The sequence below is a fragment of the Cyanistes caeruleus genome, chromosome 5, assembly GCF_971803275.1.
Source record: "Cyanistes caeruleus chromosome 5, bCyaCae1.hap1.1, whole genome shotgun sequence".
NCBI classification, from domain to species: Eukaryota; Metazoa; Chordata; class Aves; order Passeriformes; family Paridae; genus Cyanistes; species Cyanistes caeruleus.
The window spans coordinates 36,332,337-36,353,198 of record NC_141705.1 but is presented as its reverse complement, the minus strand read 5'-3'; the positions used below and the strand labels follow the sequence as shown (position 1 = coordinate 36,353,198).

General features: G+C 39.7%; 2 long non-coding RNA genes across 3 annotated transcripts in view; one reads left to right on the top strand and one right to left on the bottom strand.

The window, feature by feature from the left end:
* LOC147653044 (uncharacterized) overlaps window positions 1-20,862 on the bottom strand; it is a 78,123-nt gene that overhangs the window by 54,798 nt on the left and 2,463 nt on the right. The window lies entirely within an intron of this gene.
* Window positions 1,441-19,282, top strand: LOC111927911 (uncharacterized). Of its 2 annotated transcripts, XR_015287171.1 has the most exons (6): window positions 1,444-1,621; window positions 1,738-2,187; window positions 2,921-3,049; window positions 8,873-9,033; window positions 9,862-9,988; window positions 16,286-18,571. It is a non-coding gene; the product is annotated as an uncharacterized LOC111927911 (long non-coding RNA). The 2 variants fall into 2 exon arrangements; XR_015287172.1 differs by lacking the exon at window positions 1,738-2,187 and having other exon boundaries at window positions 1,441-1,621; window positions 8,909-9,033; window positions 16,286-19,282.

Genomic DNA, 20,862 nt, shown 5'->3' with positions numbered 1-20,862 from the left:
ACCTGCTGTGTCGAGTGGGTGAAGAACCGGACAAGCCCAACCAGCTGCGGGGCTACCCAGGGCCATATTGCTGCTGCCATTCCCACAGCTCCAGCCGTGCCAACCATGTAATATCAACAGAAAGAGAAAACAAAGTCCTCTCCCTTAACAAAGAGCACTGTTAGCTCTGGCAATACTATAAATCGTGTTTTGAATGGCCACCTAAATAAGAGAAATAAAGGAGTGAGGACAGAACAGTTGTATACACATAATAGTCCTCAAGTGACAAGTTAGGAAGCATTGAAAAAGTTTGTGAGGACTTGATTCCAATAAAAAGTCATGTAAGTCAAGATTTATTTGTCCCACTTCCACACCAAAAAAAAAAAAAAGCAACAACAAAAAAATCCCTAGAAATTCCCAGCACCACTAGTCTTTCTTCTACCTACAACTGATAAAGACGTAAAATATATCTTCATAAATAGGATTAACTGAAGAAGTTTGAGTCATATAGATGAATAGTATTAGTCAATCAATCATCTTCAAAAACTAAGAAATAGTTGATTATTATTTACCTTGAAATTAATTATTTTTCTTTTTTAAAAAATTTGTGCCTCTTTAGGTGCTATAACTTAGTTTTATGCATACCCATACACTTCAATTCATCAGTTCTGTACATCTATCCTAAAACTTTCTAGTTGGAAATCATTGATTAAATCCATCCCTGACATTTACTGCATATGGCAGAGTTGTGGTAAGATTTAAGTGGACACAATATAATTTTTATTTGTTTCTGAGGGAGCAGTTAGAGTGAACATTTCTTCCAAGGATCTCTGAGCATCAAAACTAGCAAAACTAAAAGAACCATAAGCATGCATTGAAAATGTGACTCCTCCTTGACTAGAGAGCTAAAAGGATACTGTAGTCAAATACAAACTGAAGACAGCCCAATCAGGGAAAAAAATTGTGATTTTCTACCTAACCTTTCCTCTTAAACTGTTTGGGACTAATTTCTTACAGGCAGTTCTATTAAACAAATCTTGGTAAGTATCTTCCCCCTGAAACGGTGATTATAGCAGCAAAACAAACTGTCAGTCATGGGGCTATGACAAATAACAAAAACTTCTATCAAGTCCCTAAACAGACTGGAGTCATTAACATTACAGGCACAACCCTTGGAAAGGGAGCAACTAGGAACAAAGCAGAATTATTACCAAAAGAACAATAAAGTGGTTTAGATACATTAAGATCAATTAGGCATTAGTTTTAATATAGCCTAAAGTTAAAAGCTGTTAAACAATGCCATTTGCATCATTTAAAGTTCACAGCCCAAGGAAAATACCATGTATAAAGAAACCAGAGAGCCTTCTGTGAATTGTGTGTCAATTATCTAATTACCTTTGATAACATCAGGTGCAAACCTCCAAGGAAAAAGCTTTAAAGAGCTCTTGCAGGTACATGTGTATTAGGAGAGTAATAAGACTTGTTGCAGGGAGAAGAGAAAGAACTGCATCTTGCATTGGAATGAATGTCCCGTTCCTGGTTGCAAGCATGTGAGAAATGAGAGTTACACTACAGTTACTGGAGCAAGATTATCAACTCCAAATGCAGCTTCTCAGCTTGGGAAGAGGGACAGGGAGATTGGGTGAGTTTCTGCTTTGACTCTTACTTCCAGGCTGAGATGCTTTCATGTATTCCTGCTAGTCAAGGAGAGAATCCAAGCCTGGCTCCTACCTCCTGGCCTTCCTCCTTCCTCTGCAGTGTCTGTGGATGGGGAAGAGTGAGAGCACTTTGTGGTCCTGCTCCTTGGGCACTTTCTTGCAGAGATAGCAGAGATCTCTGACAGAGGAGGTCAGTGATAAGATCTCAGCCTGCAAACACAGCTCCACCTTAGGCGTTGCATGGGGCAGCTGCCCTTGAATTCCCACCATGAAATGCCTGTGCACCACCAGCTTGGGCAATAGCTGTGAACATCTGTGAACATTATCTGCTCACTGGTGGTGCTTACATCCCTGCTTCTCTGACTGGTAATTCCCTGCACTGGTTGGAAGAGTGTTGCCTGTCTGCACAATGGGAATTGCTTTGAGGTCTGGACAATGTGCTGCCACAGCCAGGTGGGAAGGAGATATGTCTGCATTCCTGGTCAGCACCAGTATCTGCCCTCTGATTTTTGAAGGGAAATTGTAGTGACTTCTTCAGCAGGAAGCTTTGGTGAGTAGATGCAGAAGAGAGTGTCTGTTTGCATTTGGATGATTGCTCTAATTAACTCCTTTTTATTTTTTGCTTTTAAGAAGAAAAAACACAGGAGTTAGTAGTGTTTATTTCCTTCTGCCTAAGTGATCCTTGAGTGACATTCACCACTGTTTTATTTCATGCCTTCCAATTTAGAATTGATAAGCTTCTACTTTAAGGAAATGCCAGGGCAAACTTTTATTTTGGCAGGGGGAAGTAATCTGATAAGAAGGATAGTGTGTCCTAAGTGGGAAGGCTTCAGAAAGGGCAGCTGTGGGGGACTAACCCTGGTAGTAGCACCTGCAAACTAATTCCTCACAGCTCTTTGCCACAGAGGATGGCTCTATAGCTACTGCCTCAACTAGAGGAGATGATGTGCACTTTGTCTGGATTACTTGGTTATTGTCATCTCCTCAGTGCTTCCCAGAACTCCAGTGGAGAGCAGAAAACCAGTCATCATTGGACATCCCCCTGAAGTGCCTCCTTAGGCCACCCCACATACTTCAGGTGACCCAGGAAGGGTCTATGCTGGTACCATCAGCACAGGAGACTGCAATCAGAGTCAGGAACTGACAGCTCCTCATCAATCCCACTTAGCAATAGACCATGTCAAAGATTTATGTAAATCTTTACAACCCTTTACAAGTATATGCTCAGGGTTGCGGTTTTTTCAGCTGATTCACTTGGGGTCTTGTTTGTACCTCCTCCTTAGTGACCAGCTGAGCCTTCTCTGTGTTCGTGACAAGAAACCTGCATTTGTGGCTCTTTAAGATGGTATCACCCCGACTCTTCAAGGACTGGGACACACAACTGACATGAGACCACACCAACCAAAAATCAGGTCAGTGATTAAACTTCTTGATATTGGCAAGTCAAGTGTCAGTATCAGAAGGGAGTTTGTTAAGTCATTTGGGGTTGTAGACATGAGAGCAAGAACTGTCTATTTAATTCTTTCTAAGATTGCAGCTTGTGGGAGGGGATGGAGGTGAGACACAGCTTTTCTGTTAAGAAATGGCTATGTTGGTTTAGGAGCTGCCACATCTTAATTTCCAGTAAATGAAAAGCAAGAACAATAAACTTCATGTCCTGTGTACTAGCTACTTTTGGTATAGGGAGTATTGCTGAACTTCTGTTTCATGAGAAAAAAAAATCTTTTTCTTGCATTAGATCTTCACCTGACCCATTACTGAGATAACATTCAGCTAGCTTACACCTAAAGGCTGGAGCTGTGGTGATTCTCAGAACAGTCTTGTCAATGCATATGTGATGAAATTAAGGAAAATCTAGTCATGAATAAGGTCTGTGTTTCCAGTTCCCCTGAGAGCTTCCATCAAACAAAACAATCCCCTTCTAAAGCACATGTTTGAAGAAGGGGAACTAAGTATTTTTCTATTATTTGCCTACTGAAATATTCTTTACTTGGTATCTGAGCACAGTGGTGATATATGCAAATATTGAAGCTCATCTTTTAAAAAAGTGTTATTATATCAGTAATAAAGAAAACAGTTTGCATTTCAGATGAAGAGACAACAGTGTATCACAAAATATTTACTCTGCCCAGAAGAGCAGCAATTTCCAGACTATTTAACAGCAGTTTATGTATGCATTTAAAGATTAAATTTTTTTTTAACTAAGGTTTTTTTATTTGTGTGCCAAGCAGTTTTCTGTAAGTAAAAGGATTAGACCTTGTCTGGCATCTTTGAATTTATATTCTGTGAAAAGCAGTAGTGATTTAGATCCGAGTTTTCATAGCATGTGACATGTAAGGTGTGTTTAGCTTCCTGTGGATTTTTTTTTTAGATTTTTTTTTTTTTTTTTAAAATAGATAGATAGTCTTTATTTGCTTTTCTGGGGAGAACCAACATAAGCTCATAAATATTCTACTTTTAAGCAATGTACAAAACATAACCTCTTTGTTAGTTTAGCAATCTTGCACCATTTGCTAACATTCACCAAAGAAGAAAGTTTTCACTGAGAATGGATCTTGGTCCCTCTCTTTTCTCTGGTTTTCTTGAAAAAAACCCAACAAACCCAACACCAGGAAACCCAAACATATGATCTCATCAGTTGACTGAAGAGGAAAAAAAGAATCAAAAAATACCTGCACAGAGCACCTATTTTTCCAAATATTATGGAGAAGTGAGGGGAGATATCAGCAGGGAGCAAAGAAGGGCTAGGAAGAGCCCAGTCAGTGCATACCCCTGGGGCAGACTCTTGGTCCTTCTGTATCTTGTGAGCTGAGTGAACTAGCACAAGGGAATTTTGTACTGCTGTCATTAGAGTGCATCTGGTCACAAAGTGGATTGCAGGCCTCTCTCTAAGCTTTATTGATTGTAATGGTGACAGATGGGTGCAAGGGTCAAATACGAGCTTACTTGCGTGGAGATGTTCCATCTGCAAAGCCAAACCCCAGTGAAAATTGTGTGGCTCTGCAGTGCTGGATGGTTTGTGACTGACTGTGAACAGCAGCTGCTCATGTGGAGGGGGCAAGAAGTCTGCTAGTTCTTAATGAAATATGGTTTACAAGGAGAATGCCTATTGGCATTTGGCTTCTCCCCAAAAAGATGGAGCTGCTATGCTCCCCTTATAGTTTGCACCACCGCTCACTGTTTTGAAGCACATGTTCTCAGGCCACAGTGAAGTTAAGTATAGAAGCGGTCTCAAAGTAGACCTTTTGCATGACAAAATTCACAAAGGAGTAATTTGCTCCATAAATGCCTTAGCTACCTATCTGTAGCAAAATATAGGCCATGTCAGATAACCCAGGCAGTATCTATATATCCTCACCTAATTGGTCTATTACTTGTGGCAGTGATGCCTCAGAAGAAATCCACCAACCCTTTTGACTAGAGCTGGGGCCCTGGCTCCCACTGCCATGGCAACAGAAGTGCTGCCTGCTGAAAAAGCCAGCTGAGTCCAGAAAAGGTCACTGGAGTCCTTTAGAAACCCTGGGAAACCCTTTATCCTCAAAGGGAAAGGCACAAGTCTGAAGCTGAAAAGACAAAATAGTTTGCCAAGGGCGAGCACACAAAATTTCCAGTTTATCTCATAAAACATATTTTTAATGTGTTTTTATTTCCTTTAGGGCTATTTAAGCATCCTGCATGGTTTTAGGGGGGATTGGAGGGTGACAGAGCTTGGGGAGCAAGGATGGGAAGATTGTGGTTTTCTTCAGTGGTTTGTCACAGCTAGTATGTACTTACAAGGCTGTAAGGACTGAGGCCTTATGGAAAAAGCCCCAGAGTTGCAAGAGCCGGCACAAAAAGGAGAAAATATCTTGTCTTTGGCTTCTTTTCTGCACTGTCCCAGTCCAGCACTTGGCAGAGCAGATATAAAACACAGCACGCTGCTGTTGGGAGTGCTTGTTGCAGTACCAGATCTGGGGTTCTCAGACACAACTTGGTCCCACCCCTTGTGACATCCTGGTGTTGTAGGAACCGTTGGATCAATTTAGCAGATCCAGGCAAGATCACCTTCTGAGTGGAAAGCTTTTTAAAGCGTTACAATTCTTGATGCACCCTTTCATGCTTAAGGCTGTATGTGATTGCAGGAATTCACTCTCCCATGCTTAAAGCATTTCTACAATGCTTCCTTAAACCTGTCAATACTATATCTGAGAACAAATATGTTGGGAAGAAAAACATTTTTTTCTCTAGGAAAAGGTGTATTAAAGCTGCAGGGGTTAATACAGGGTAGAAGGTGAATGCACAGCAGCAAAGGCAGCTCAGCTCACTGACCTGAGACATTGTGCTGGCCAAGGCACAAAAAAGCTCGACTCCAATCGCCTTTCCTTTGCCTCCCCTAAAGCAGCCATGCCAAGTCACATCACTGGGCAGCAAAATGAAGTAAAAAAAAAAAAAAATATGCCACCACCACACCCCTCCCCAAAGCCTCTGTATTTAAAGGGGAGAAGTTAAAAGGTGATAAATGGGAATATGTATTGAGGATGCAGACACATCCTCAGTACTGCAACCTTCTCTACTCCCAGTGCATGCTAAGCAAGGAGGTGATTCTGAATGCAGGAGGCTTTTTTCTTCAAAATGAAAACACTTTAATATACCTACAAATGCTTGGTGTGACAGTAGTATTACTAAGATGTAAAGGCTTTAATAAATAAGTATAAAAGCATAGCTGGTGTAAAGAATAGATAAAAATGAAGCCTTCTAAACACTTTAATGTGTGGAAATACTTGACAGTTTTTAACTCTTTCAATTCTTTACCTTTCTACCTGTCTTTCAGCTTTTCATGTCTATGCATGTTATTCTTGTAACCTTAACGTTTTCCAGGGTCTGTGAAAATCCGTAGCTAACAGTTCTGGTTATGTTTTTCTTCAGCAAACAATTAATTCCAGTGAATGGGTATTGCTATTTTAATTATGGAAAAGTCAATATACTTATGCAGCTTTGGGCAGCATGACAGACACAGCATAAGCCTTAGTACCACAGTTATCAAATTACTTAGGCATATGTATAACTTTATGATAACAGGGTCATCGTAAAATGACTATCGCGTAATTCCTGAGGAAAGTGGAAGGCAAATGAGGCCATGTGTGAAAACCTATACGTGTACTAGATAGCTGCTTTTTTTTTTTTCTCCTTCCCTCCCTTCCAGGAGACTTGTATAGCATTCTTATTCTCCAGTTCTTTGTAATTATGTTTCCCATAGCTCATGATTAATGGTATCAGCTAACCAAAAAGCTGCCGATGGGGCAAAACCGTGGCACTCAAAACCTGGTGATATCTTGAGGAAGCAGTAGCACAATATGCATTTTTGATGTGCAAGAGGCTTCCAAGCTTTGACTAGCTCAGAAGAAAACAGCAGGATGAGATGTGGTTTCATTGTCCCAGGGGAGGTGAAGGAAGAAAAAAAAGCAGTAATACGTGGCTGCATCCTGGATTGCATCAGGAAGTTGGATTTCAGGTTGACAAATGTCCCCCAGCACGCAGGGAGGGCACACACAGCAGCAGGTGTGGTGGAGGAGTGCCGGGCTGGCCTCAGGCAGTGCAAATACTCGAGCACCAGCCGGTGCAATCAGTGAAGCCACCTCACCCTGTTTGGCACTCTGATATTCCTGTGCTACAGCAGCACTGCGAAGGCAAACAGAGGTATCTGAGGTTAGACCCAGCAAACCCGGCCCAAATCAGCAGCTCAGGCGTACTGCAGGCAATAGTTCCATGTGAGGAAGGCTTACTTGTCATGCAACCTGATGGGAAATAACAGTAGAGAGCATAATGGACTATGAAATGTCAGGAACAATTGTCTGCAAAACCCAAACATTTTAGATTAACTTTTTGGGCATTGCTAACTTGAGAAGTGTGGCCCGTTGAGTCTACCATTTTTGATTGGACTGAGACTTTCCATAAGGTATCTACAAGTTTCTGCTACTTATCAGTGGAAATGTGGTCAGGCAAAGAAAGAAAATGACTTGCCTGTTAAAGAAATTTGTAGTGCAAATATTTTATGCACACAAATGCTAAGTGCAGAGTGGAGGCAAATTAGAAAAAAACTACAGCATATATCAGCTGCTGCTAAGGATGACACACCCTTGGGTTATAAAGTTAAGGGTCGATGTTCACAAGCTCCTCAAGCGCAATAAGTAATTTGAAAAAGAAAAAGATAACTCTGCCATAAAGGATCCATGCTCCAAGCACGGTGTTTACAAGCCAGCAGCACAAAAAAACTGATTTTTTGGAACTCTTTAAACGCTAAAGAGTAAATCTTTATAGCAGTGCAAGGGAGTCATGCCCACAAATCTCATTATTCTGAAAGCTGCTTAGAAACTTTAGCCCTTAGAGTCAACATACCACAATGCTTTCAGAAGTACAATTTAAAAGAGTTACAAATGCTTCTAACAATTAGCTAATTAAAAAAAAAAAAAAAGGAGAAGAAAAATTAGGATTTAAAAGGATTTATAAGGAAATAATTGGGGGAGGGGATGTTATAAGTGAAGGAGGTAATTGAAAGGGATTGAGAGGAGTACAGTAGGAAGTGGATGTGGTTAAGGCATTCACAAGATTAGTTAAAGAAAAGCATGGTAAAACTGGAAGTAAGAAGCCAAATCCTGGGACTGATGAATACAGTTTCTTCGATGTATTTTGAGCTGCATGATTTATACATACTCAGCATATAGCCTGTGGACCTTAAGAATAATTGGGCAAAAACAGTGATGAAAGCTTATTAAAATACTACCCAAAAAAAGCATTATGCAGAATTTGATGCACAAAAGTTTCTTATACTCTCAGAGGTTAAATACCTAGTCAATGATCCTGAACAGCTGCAGGTATTCCAGCCTCAGGAGTCTTACAGAATTAAGAAACTTGACAGTAATAAAAGCTGTGACTTGCCATGCAAGCTGGTTTATTGAAAACAAAAATTGACACAGGATTCATTACTGCTTTAGAGATGGATTGTGAGCTTGAAACTCATTTTCAAATGTCTTCACAACAAAGCAGGATGATATGAATGCTAAAACTGGGGTGGATGAGGGCAATTTGAGGTGACGAGTAAAGCTCTGGCATGCAAATTATACGGATTTTAATTAGTGCAGATACACCTTTTGAAATTCCTGCAGGATTTTTGTATCTATAGAAAACATACTGAAATCCTGGATAAGTAGGTTGTTGTGTGCATGTGTGTGCTTGCCTGAGATCTCAACTTCTTCCAGGATTAAGAGACTGCAAATACATGCCCCATCCTGTAGGTGCTCTAATAACAGCATGGACTGGCGAGTGCAAGGCAATTGAGCAAACACAGGAAAAGGATACACAACAGACAGCGTACCAAGCAAAAAGACAACAGAGGAAGAGAATGAAAGAGCTGAACCAGGTCAGCATAACAGTACCCAAACTTTGTACTCCTTGCTAAGCCTACAGAGCTCCTAGGATCTTTTTGCATTTTGCATACATGAAATTTCAAAACAAGAAGGCAAGGTAATCTCTGTCCTGATGTTAAGCAGAACCATTTCTAATATGACTGTTTAATTTCTCTTGCTTCAGAGAGCCAGTGCAGTGCTCAGAGCACTGTCAGCATTCAGGAAGAATAGATGAGCACTGAGAGTTTCATGCTCTTTAAAATAAACATTGTCAGCAGGATACATAAAATAATGTATTGAATTTGAAACACAACATCATAAGAGAATGAAGAAAAGCAGATGCTTCTGCTAAGGATTTATGGACAGATCAATTTACATAATGATGTTCTTTAACTTTATTTTAGAAGTTGGACAAGACAGCACTTCAGATCTGAAGGAACCAACAATGGACACCAGGCCTTTATTATGTCAAAAGAAAAGAGAAGCTCTTTTTTTTTAGCTTGGTTCACAGCTCATCAGGATGCTCATCCCCAGAACCCCTGAGCTTAGACTTGGTGGAAAGTAGGGTATGTTAAGACTACTATGTGAAGATGTAGCAGTGAAGGTTAGAACAGAAATCAAGTTAGCTTGATTTCTGCCACTTCTCTAGAGCTCAGGTTTTGGTGCACAATACAAGGATTGCTGTAATGAAGGCATGTGCTCTTACACAGAGCTGGGGAACATCAAAGTCATAAACTTAGGCAGGGTGCAGGTATTTGTGAAGGACTTTGACTGTCAGAAGCTCTTGAACCATGACATCCATTTGCTGAGTGACTCTGCCTGTTGTTTGTGTTTTATACCAGGTCTCAGGTTTCATCAGTGACAGCCTGGTATCACCCAAAGTTCTGGAGACAAGTTTGGTCACTGTGAGAAGATCCTCCTACACCTGCAAGTAGCAGGGAGAAGGCTGTGACACCAGCTTTAGAAAAGGTCTGGCTTTATCTTAGTCTGTGTAACAAGTGTAAATGCTGATGCTATTGCTGGTGCTTTCCATGCACCATGGTGCACGGTGAAACATGTGTCTTCCTACTGGTGATTACTGTGCATAATTGAATGGACAGAATCATCTAACTGTACCCAGATAATTGACCAGGAAACTGGAACCCTGGTATCAGGAGCCTAATGAGGAATTCATAATATATAAAACAATATTTTTTATTTTTTTTTTTGAGGGAGTAGAAAGAATGACAGACTAACAAAAGGGCAGTAAAGGGAAAGGAAGGAAAGGGTGAAAACTTTGAATGGTCAGAGAGGACGCTATTATGATGTGAACCAATTTCTAGCATTCAAGGCATACAGTGAACTATTTTAATTTTTCAACAACAATGCAAGTCATGTAGGCACTCATAAAAACTTAAAAGCTCTTTTTAAAATAATAGCATGCATTTTACATGTACTATATGTACTTACTCTCTCAGAGTGCAAGTTATTTATCATTCTTGTCTAAGCTAATAGTCCATCTCTGTCTGGATTGTAAAGTTTAATTAACTTCTGTAGGTGTTACAAGGAAAATTATGCCTAGCTGAGTCTAAAATCCACATTCTTGAATGAAGGGCATTTTTAAATGAAGATGACTGATACACTTTTTGAATAGCAACTTCATGTTTTTCTGCTTCATACAGAGCAATAACATTCCAACTTTACAGCCTGTAGAATCCAGACAAATAACACACCTTTCTCATCAAGATGCTCTCATGAGGACTATAGCTAACTCTAATAACTGTAACTTTTGCTCTGCTACTTAAGGCTGATGAGTTTGAGATACTGGTCACAGAAGAGATGGCAAAAATTTAGTAGCCTAGTGGGCATTGCACGTGATGGGGAATTACAAGAGATTAGAGAGTATTTTTGGGTCTTCATGTTGCTATCACCACTAAAGCACAATTTGTACAGAGTTTGAACTGAGTGATGAAGCACAAGAAGGGGTAAATCTCCAAAGCAAAAAGACAAAGATGCTATAATCTCTTAGTAATGGTACTGTCCCACACCATCAAGCTTATTTTGGTATCTTACTTAATGCATGGCATCAGGAAGCTTATCACAGTTAAAAATACCAGGAGAAGCATAGTTCATCCTTCTGCTCTGAATTGAGCTACATGACCAAAATTCAGGCAGAGCCACATATGCTTAAAGGACTCTTAGATACAGCCAGAAATGTGGGCCATGACAAAAAAGATGAGCCCTTCTCCTCTGGTGAAGTCCAATACCATAGTAGGGACTTGTCTTGTTGGAAGAGAAATATGAATTGTGAGGGCTTACACTAAGCTGGAGTGTTTTTAATAGCATATCACCAGTCAGTGTGCATTTTTCACTTATCAAAATGACATTGTTTTTTTATCTATCTGTGTGTTCATGCTAAGACATTAAATGCAAGACAGCAGGATTTGGCACTTTCTCTGCATTGGCAGTGGTTGCAATACACCTATTTTCCTTTTGCTGCAGGTGCAGTCACCTTACATCTCAGAAAATCTGCCTTCCTATTCTAATATGAAATAAAACATGACTTCTCAAATACATGTGCTAAGTATGTCAGTGACCCACAACTGCACATCTGGAGGGCAGGGAGATCTTAACTCAGGCAAAACTTGTGCCTGATACTGAATTGACTATTTCTCTCGTGACGTTAAAAAAAAAAAAAAGTTTTACTATATGGATTTTTAGTGTGTTAGTCATGAGCATTTATGAATAGCATTTCCTGCTTTAGTAATCAACTTACATAGGAAAAGAGAATGAGTATGTGACAAATTACTGCATCTTATTTACATTTTTAGCATTAAATAATTCTGAAGGTATCAGTAGAAGTATTTAAAGGAAGGTTTTCACAACAATCCTGTACAAAATGCAGTGAAAATCCTTTTGATGTTTAACTAAAGGAGATTGCAAGGACAAAATTTGAGAAGTGGAGGGTGGAGTTAAAAAACATACCTCACCCACTGCAAAAATGCCTGGGCCGTTCTTTGCCTGTGTTTTAGAGTGCATATTAATAGGTCTCCAATAACAGGTATCTCTTGCTCTGCAAGTAGTAAATTGTCTTGTCATGTCTTTATCATCAGGAATAAGAAAAAATTCATTGGCTTTTTGCACAGATGAATGCATGTTTACAGAGCACTGATTCCAAAAGTCACGATATTTCACCCTCGGTATACAAATGTGGTGCAGATTCAGACAGGCAACACCATGCATAATTGCATATAAATTTTGCATTGCTAATTAATGGTCTGGTTTTAGTGCTGTGATTCTGTGCTTCACTATTGTGATACACAGGACATGGATGCAGTGTCAGTAAGTGCTCTGGGTTATTTTTCAGCAGTCAACAGTTGAATATCCACTGCTCCACCGTGTTGGATTTCTTGATTTAAGCACCTCCTGGAGCTGTTACATGTCTTTGCAAACTGTTTATGTAATTCTAATAATGACAATGGCAGACTGCAGGCTGCAGTTTAAAGCGCAAATATACAATTTAGTTCCTTAACTTTTGCTAATCTCCAGTAGGCTTTTAGGTGGAATCTTTATTGTGCCTTCTAGATCTTTTGTCTTTTCTGATTTTAGTTAGATTAAGCACTTCATATTCACATTTGGCTTAGGGAAATAAAACTTATGTGATTCTTTTGAATAGCAGCATCAAACTTGGAGATGAGAGGGCTGGTAAATTTCATCCTGAAAACAACTGGGGGTGAAATCTTGGCTGTGTTTAAATCTGGCAATGTTCCAGTAATTTCATGTGAAGCTATTCACCTCTACTAAATACTTCAGATCCTAAGGGCTCTGTAAGTTGTTGCATAAACATTATGTAGTTAAACAATGAAAAAAACCACTCCCAGTTGCCTTTAGAATAGGGAAAATCTTCACCTAAGGTAAAATCCTTGCTGCCAGGTTTCTAAGGGAGAAGTTGACAGAGGTAATCCAGCAGTGATGGAATATTCTGGGATTAATTAGACGTGGCCTAGATACACATGAGGGAGTATCAGAGCTGACCTAAATGTTGGGAGGAAGAGTGCCTCTATCTCCTACTTTCTTCTAATCAGCCCTGACACCAAAGACTTGGCAGGGCAAGTTTGGAGAGACTGGATATAAACCTGAAAGAGAGGCAAATTGTTACACTCATTTTCAGTCATATTATAAATCTGCTTATTTAAATCTAAAATGTTTTGAAGACATGTTCACTTACTGTATCCTGGAGGTTAGTAAGAAGTCTTCCAGGTTTTTCAAGCAGTTAGACAACAATCTACAAAAGTCCTGCTGTAAATCACCATGCTTTAATTGAGTTTGAAGTTTTCCTATCATTGCTGCTTTGTCCCAAAGCACCATTTGCAGGGAAAAAGAAAAAACAATTAATTACATAGACAATGTGTTCATTTTGGGATATATACAAAAGTCAGAGTTGTTGATAGTAAATCAGGAATTAAATAAACTTCACTTTGGGCTAAGGTTTACAGGAGCAGCTTTCATTACTCAAAGGATCAGTGAATAAGGGAATAATAATATAAGAATAAGTGAATAAGTGAATAAGAATCAGGGAATAAGAGTAAATCATTGATTCTTCAGTTTAATTTGAAGCAATGTTAATTGGATTAGTCTTCTGCTCTGTAAATATGCTTTTCAAATTGAAACAAGTGACTTTTTTTTAGGGACAAAACTGTACATCAACCTTTTCCCACTCATTCTGTAAACTCTATCTAAACCTAAAGGATATCCCTGATTTAATCACACTACTCAGAACAAAGATCTAGTTAAGCCAGAGTAAAAACAGAAGTACAGTCTAGAGATCTGCTTCTTGCTAATTGCACACATGTGGGAATTTAGAAAAGTTTTTAATTCAATTACTCAGCCAACTAGTTTTTAAATCATTGCAGTTTGTCATGGATTCACCCCAGCCAACAGCCAAGCCCCACACAGCTGCTCACTCACTTCCCCACCAGCGGCATCAGGGAGAGAATCAGAACAGTAAAACCCAGAGAACTCATGGACAAAATAATAAAAAGATAACAATTTGAGGGGGAAAGCAAAAGCCAAGCACACCAAGCACAGACTGCTTCTCATGGGCAGGCAGGTGTTCAGCCATCTCCAGGAGAGCAGGGCCCCATCAGATGCAACAGTGACTTGGGAAGATGAACAACATCACTCCAAATGTATCCTCTCTTTCTCCCTCTTCCCCACTTTACATACTGAGCATGATGGCACATGGTCTGGGGGTCACTTTGGGTCACCTGTCCTGGCTGTGTCTCCTCCCAGCCTCCCATGCACCCCCAGTCTCCCCTCCAGCCTGGCAGAACAGAAACCAGAAAAGGCCTTGGCTCTGTGCAAGCCCTGCTCAGCAAGAACAAAAACATCCCCACATTATCAACCCTGTGCTCAACACAAATCCAAAACACAGCCCCATGCCAGCCACTGTGACGAAAATTAACTCTACCCCAGCCAAAACCAGCACACTGTTATATATCAGAAAAAGAGGGTTGAGAGATCTGGAAACCTGCAGTATTTGAAGATGGATGAGATCCTGCCATTATCACACTTACTTGTCATGGGTGACTGTAAAGCAGTGGAGTTTGGCTTGCCAAGATGATGACTTTATTACAATACTTCACTTTCATTTCAATATCTTTTTAACATGTCTAATAATTTTTTCCCTTTAATTGGTTGGGTTTGGGTTTTTTTTGGTGAGCTGGGTTTTTTCAGGATTTTTTTGGGGGGGGGGGTTTGTTTTGTTGGGTTTTTTTGGGGGGGGTGGGATTTTTTTTGGTTTTTAGGGGGTTTGTTTCTTTTTTGGGTTTTTTTTGTTTGTTTTCTTGTTTGTTTGGGGGTTTTTTGGGTTGTTGTTGTTGAGCTCTCAGTTTGGGAAAAAGATGGAAAACATACTAAAAATCAATTTGAAATAATTAACTATGTTAATACTGGAGCTAAAGCAATAAAAGCTAGAAATCATTTAATTTGTACCAAGTCAGAATATCTGTCTGTAGCTTTGGACGTGAGAAAAGGGGAACTACCAGAGAATTCTGAATCTACATGGTGCACTAAAGGCCCTATGAAATCTATTTCATTATGATTATATTTAGTAGAAGACTTGAATGTGTGCAGTGTTATGATACAACAGCTGCTATTGCCTGCAATTCCCACAAAACATGCCTTTTATAAAGGAATCATCTCATTGAATTACTAATCGATACAACCTGGTGTCAGACAATACATAATAGAAATAATCTACTGTTGGAGAATTTCTCTCCAAATGGCAGTTTCCTAAGAAAAGAGGCTGCTCAGCATTGTGGTGTTTGTTTCCAACTACCAATAACATTGAACTTACGGTTTTTGAAATCTGCAAAGAATTTAGAAAGCTTGGAGCTGCCTAGAAATGCTTTTCTGATTCACTGCTGCTAAGAACCTTAACTTCCAGTTACCAGTTTGTGATATATGCCACATACTTTATATGGCTAACAGCAGTAGTCTTGCTATCATTCTCTGTTGCAGACAGCATTCCCATTCCCCAGGACCCCAGTGTGAAAATCAGTCTGGCAGAACGCTGCAATGTTATTCAGTGTATAAATCTATCTATTGGGCTGGTCTTTTCCAGTAATTATTCATGGACCTTTTATGCATTTATGTAAAATGAGTCAGGCCACTTTTTCTGAAATGGTGACTAAGCTAAGGAACAAAAACATATCCTGGTTTTAGCATCTAGTCAGTGTTGTACATCCACACTTTTCCATGTAACCAATTTTAAGTGTCTTTTTTTATTTGTCTGTGAAACTTCCTAAGGCTTTATCTTGTGCAGATTTGACACGTTGGCTTTATTTAACTTTTCTAATGCTTTACAAATGCTTCATATCTGCAGCAGTTAGGTTTTGTTTAATTTTGAACATGGCAGAATACATCCTGAGAAGAATTGTGTCAGACTTACTGAACATTTATAGCTGATAAATGACACTGAATTTATAATACTCAAGTTGCTGTTTATTTGCTAAACTGTCAACAGTTTATCACTAAATAACAAAATTCCTAAGAAGTACAGAAATCTAATTAATTTACAGTTGTAAAATTTTCAATTTTTCTCTCTCAAAGGCATTGTGGTTCTTGTTCAGACTGACAATTTCATCAAATTAACTCCACTAATTTACAATACTTGAAAACTCTTTTAGAAAATAACTCAGCATCTGAAATTGTGGGTGTTTACAGCATTCACTTTTTCAGCATAACAGAAATTGCAGCAACCTATTTCAATTTTCTCTGCCCTAGATTCAGGAAATGATGCAAGTTAATTTCTGTTTGAAATGCTCAGAAATATGGCACCTTGGAAAAGGAAATTTTCCAGACCTGAGACTAGTCTACGTATATGACTACTCATACTTTTGTCTGACTCAAAATACAGGTGAGAGTTTCTTTGAAAAGTGATTAAAAACATATATTTTACTTTTTAAATGGCAAAACCGTGCTCAGAATCATTCCAATTCTTCTCATACTTAAATGAAACGCCCACGTAACAGACCATCCCATCCACTATTTTAATGAGTTCTAAATCTGTCAAGGATTGTCAACATTCATCAGTGTGGATATTTTGAGGACTTGTAGGTGCAAAAGAAGTTAATTTTTTTTAGACAAAAGCAGTATTAATAATACAACATAATTCGTAAACATTGACTGGTACTCATTATCAGAAAGGGTAGCTGGAAAAAAAATCATTTTATATTTCAATCTTCCGGACACTGGTAGAATCCAGACCAGTGCAAAATAATGAGCTTGCTTACTGTTGCTGTGTGGGAAAAGAGAAGAGGAGCTAGAGGTGAGACTGCAGGAATAAAACAGACTAAGTAGGCATGACAGGAGTATGGGGGCTAAGTGTAATGACAGGAACTTCATAACACATTCTTCATAAAAGTGACAGGAAAAGCAAAGGAGGCGAACAGCACTCTGCCAAAAGCATCTATTCAAATGCTGAAATAAAGAGGGATAATTTTTGGTAGGACATGCATGGCTAAACTGCTGGCTTAAAAAAAAGAAGGATAATTGAGAATTACAGGAAGAATGGTACTAAAGACTGGAGATCATGAACACAAAACAGTGAAGATTTAGCAATCATAGTCTAAGTTGCAAAAGCATATATTAAGTACTCCCTAGAGGCACTTATTTGATTAAAGTACTTTTAAAACAATCTCAGAAATTAAGAAGAATTTAAAATCCTGTACTTTAGTTCCTTTTTGTCAGCTCTGAGGTTAAATATTCATGCGTTGTAAATATTTAGGGCATAACTTAATATTCATCATAATGTATGCCAAACTGTGCCCTTTGGATTATTCCTAGCAGTGACCACCTCCTTAATCCAAAATCTCTCTTCAAATCCTTAAATGCTGGGAATGCTGTCAGAAGGGAGTATGAGTTTAACTTAAAGTGAGGGAGATCTGGTCAGGCATCTTCAGCCACACGTTGAGTTCCCACCTTCACAGATGAAAACTGGAGAAGGTGTGTCTTGGGTTCCACCAGGACACCCCAGCACTCTGATATGCAGTACTAGTAAATCTGCTGTAGGGCTAAGACACTGCAGGAGCTTTTCTTAAGTGTCAATGGCTTCACCTCAGATCCAAAGCAACAGTGCAGAAAACAGCAAAGGCTTTATTCAGAGATGACCATCTAAATGGAAGGTCAGGATGGGAAAAGAGATCATATGGAGCTGGAAAGTTTGATTGGTGCTGCTTGTGTTGAGTGTGTTCCGTTTAGGAAGGCAACTTTCTGCCAGCTGGCACTTTCCAACACTTCCTTTAATCAAAGCATGACCAAGTTTGCCGTTACATGAAGCCCCGAGTGTATCATGTAGAGAAATACTACACTTAATGAAGTGCTGGTAGTTATATCTGGAAACATCCAAGGGAAATGTAACTGTCTGAGGTCTCGAATCCATTTGTCATGGTTTAACCCCAGCTGACAACTAAGCACCACACCACCTCTCACACATTCACCCCCGGCAGGATGTAGGCGAGAACTGGAAGGGTAAAAGTGGGAATACTTTTGGGTTGAGATAAAGACATTTAAATAAGTAAAGGAATAGCCATGCACACAAGCAAAGCAAAAAAAGGAATTCGTTCACCCCTTCCTATGGGTAGGCAGGTGTTCAGCCATCTCCAGGAAAGCGGGGCTCCATCACACCTGATGGTGACTAGGGAAGGCAAAACACATCACTCCAAATGTCCCTCTCCCTTCCTCCTTCTTTCCCCAGCTTTCTATCCTGAGCATGATGCCATATGGTCTGGAATATCCCTTTGATCAGTGGCAGGCAGCCCTGTCCTCTCCCAGTTCATTGCATACCCTCAGCCTCCTGTCTGGAGGGATAGGGTAAGAAGCACAAAAGGCCTTGATTCTGGGCAAGCCCTGTGCAACAACAACCAAAACATCCTGGTATTTCCAGCCCCAAACCAAAATGTAGCCCCATACCAGCTATGAAGATAAACTCTACCCCAGCCAAAACCAGCACACCATTGCTAATTTCAAAGATTTAATTTCAAACCTATTTACATGACAAAAAAAAAAAAACCCTGTTGTGTTTTGTGCTCTCTGCACTAAGTAGAAATAAAATTTGGTCTCTGAACTGCAGATTTTACAAGGATTGTCTATGTGTTGACAGAAGAAAACCCTCAAATGAGCAAAATGTGAGGTTTTATGTACAGTGAAGCCTTTACAGCAGCTTATGGAGCTTTGTAAAACGTGACTTTCACCTTGAGAGGTACAAAAGTCTGTAGGAATTTCCTTTCAGACTTTGCATTCTGAACAAGCGAAGTGGTATTTGTGGTGAGATACTCAGGACAAGAGTTAAGGGGTAGATCCACATCCAGACACTTGTCCCATGCAAGCAACTCCATGAGGTTTTGACATTGGTTAGTGACCCTGCTCCAGACACCATCCCCCAAATCCCCATCTACACGGCAAATGCATGGCTTAGGGGATTGGTAATCGGATACCTCACCTCCAGGTCACCATAGGTCTCTGGTTCAAGAGCAGCAAGGCTTTGTAATGACTTAAATGCCATTGCATATTTATCTGGAGTCATACATGGAGAAGTGAACATATGATTTCTGTGTGACAAGCAGTAGATGTCCACATACAGATACAAACATTGTGACAGCCTGTTTGAAATATTTGAATGACTCAACATCAATCTAACAGAAACTGATTAATTCTCTAATAACAGAATTGTGGTTTGTTTTAATACTGCCTGCATAGTAAAAGCATCATGGTTTATATATACTTATATATTATGTATTTATTTTACTTTTATATATACTTATATTTTTATATATAAATTTATATTTACTTACATTTTGTAACTGAGTGAAACTAAAGCCTGTGTTTAACCCTGCTTCTTTTTCTCTTCAGGTTGTAAAAGACTTTGAAAAGTGGTTTTGAATAGAGAATTTTGAATAGAATTGGAGGCAATCCAATGCCAAATTTAATTTTAATTTTTTGTCTTAGCTGATACAAATTCAACAAGAGAGAAAATATGTTCTGTAGGTCTTCTTAGGCACTTTACTAGATAGGAGGAACTGTAAGTGCAGAATTTGAAACTTCAGCACATCCTTAATGAGAATACAACTGAAATAAAGCTACTTCAGTAGCTTTAAAGGTCAGTATTAACCTAATACTTCTGAAGTCAGACGGCATGACCTGTGCGTGAGAAGAAAAAAGGTAGATGATGCTCGCTGTTGAGGAATGAGGGCTGGCAGGTATAATGGTCAAACAGAAACATGACACCTTCTCCAATCTGTTGTCATTGGTGGTTCCGGCAGAGAGAGGGGCTGGCTGGCATGAACACTCTGTCCACTGGCCCGTACTGCCTCCCAGTGGGCATCAGCTACTTCTCTTTCGGGATAAAACACAGGGGGCTTTAAAATTCCTGGCACAGAAACCATTGTCCTAGGATAGCTAATGGGAAGTTCACTGACAGCGAGACTTCGGGTATCTCAAACCAAAACAACAAAGCTCTTGATCATCTTCCAAAGATGTAGCTTTCTATGAAATCACAGATGCATGGTTTACCTTTTTCTATGGCTTCATGCAGAACCTGTACCTCCATATAAAAAAAAAAAAAAATCCTCAAACCCAAATTTAGTTTTGGCAGGCAGCCTTACAAATGTGAGCTCTCATCATATCAACTTGCACGCAGAGGGCTGTCCCCACCGCTCTCAGCTCTGAGGAGCAGCAGCAGAGCAGTATCACCAGCAGCAGTATCATCCCATGGCTGTACCCTCCATGCAGTGCTATAAGTAATATTTTTTTCTCACTTTTCATGAGTGTGCTGAGAGCAACAGCATAGGACATTAAAATGGGATGCCAAAAATGAAGAATGAAACAACATGAGGAAAGAGCACTGTTTACTGCAATAAAGTCTCCCTAAGGAATGAAGGAAGAGCTGGGGAGATGCTTCTATTCTTCTCTGACAGCCTACTGACCTTTACAGTTTACAGCCCAAACTTGCCTTTTCCTTCTGAGCTCAGCAAGGCAGGGGATCTGTTCAGAGCTGGGCACCTCAGCTCTGTGTGTTTCCCATCAAAAAAACCCCTAACTGTCCCTCCAAGCCCTGTGCAGGTGTTGTTATCTACCTGAAGACAGTCACCTAAATCTTTGTGTTGAGGTATTGGTGTGGTTGCTGCAACTGCAGACAGGGAGGGGGCTTTGGGGAAAGCAGTTCTGTGCTCCTGTGGAAGTCACAGGGCTGTGCAAACACTTGTAAGGATTAGAGCTGTTGCTCATGCCTTAAACACTGCATTTGTTTACATCTCATACCTTGATCTTACAGAATGGGGAAGAAAAAGAAAAAAAAAGACATC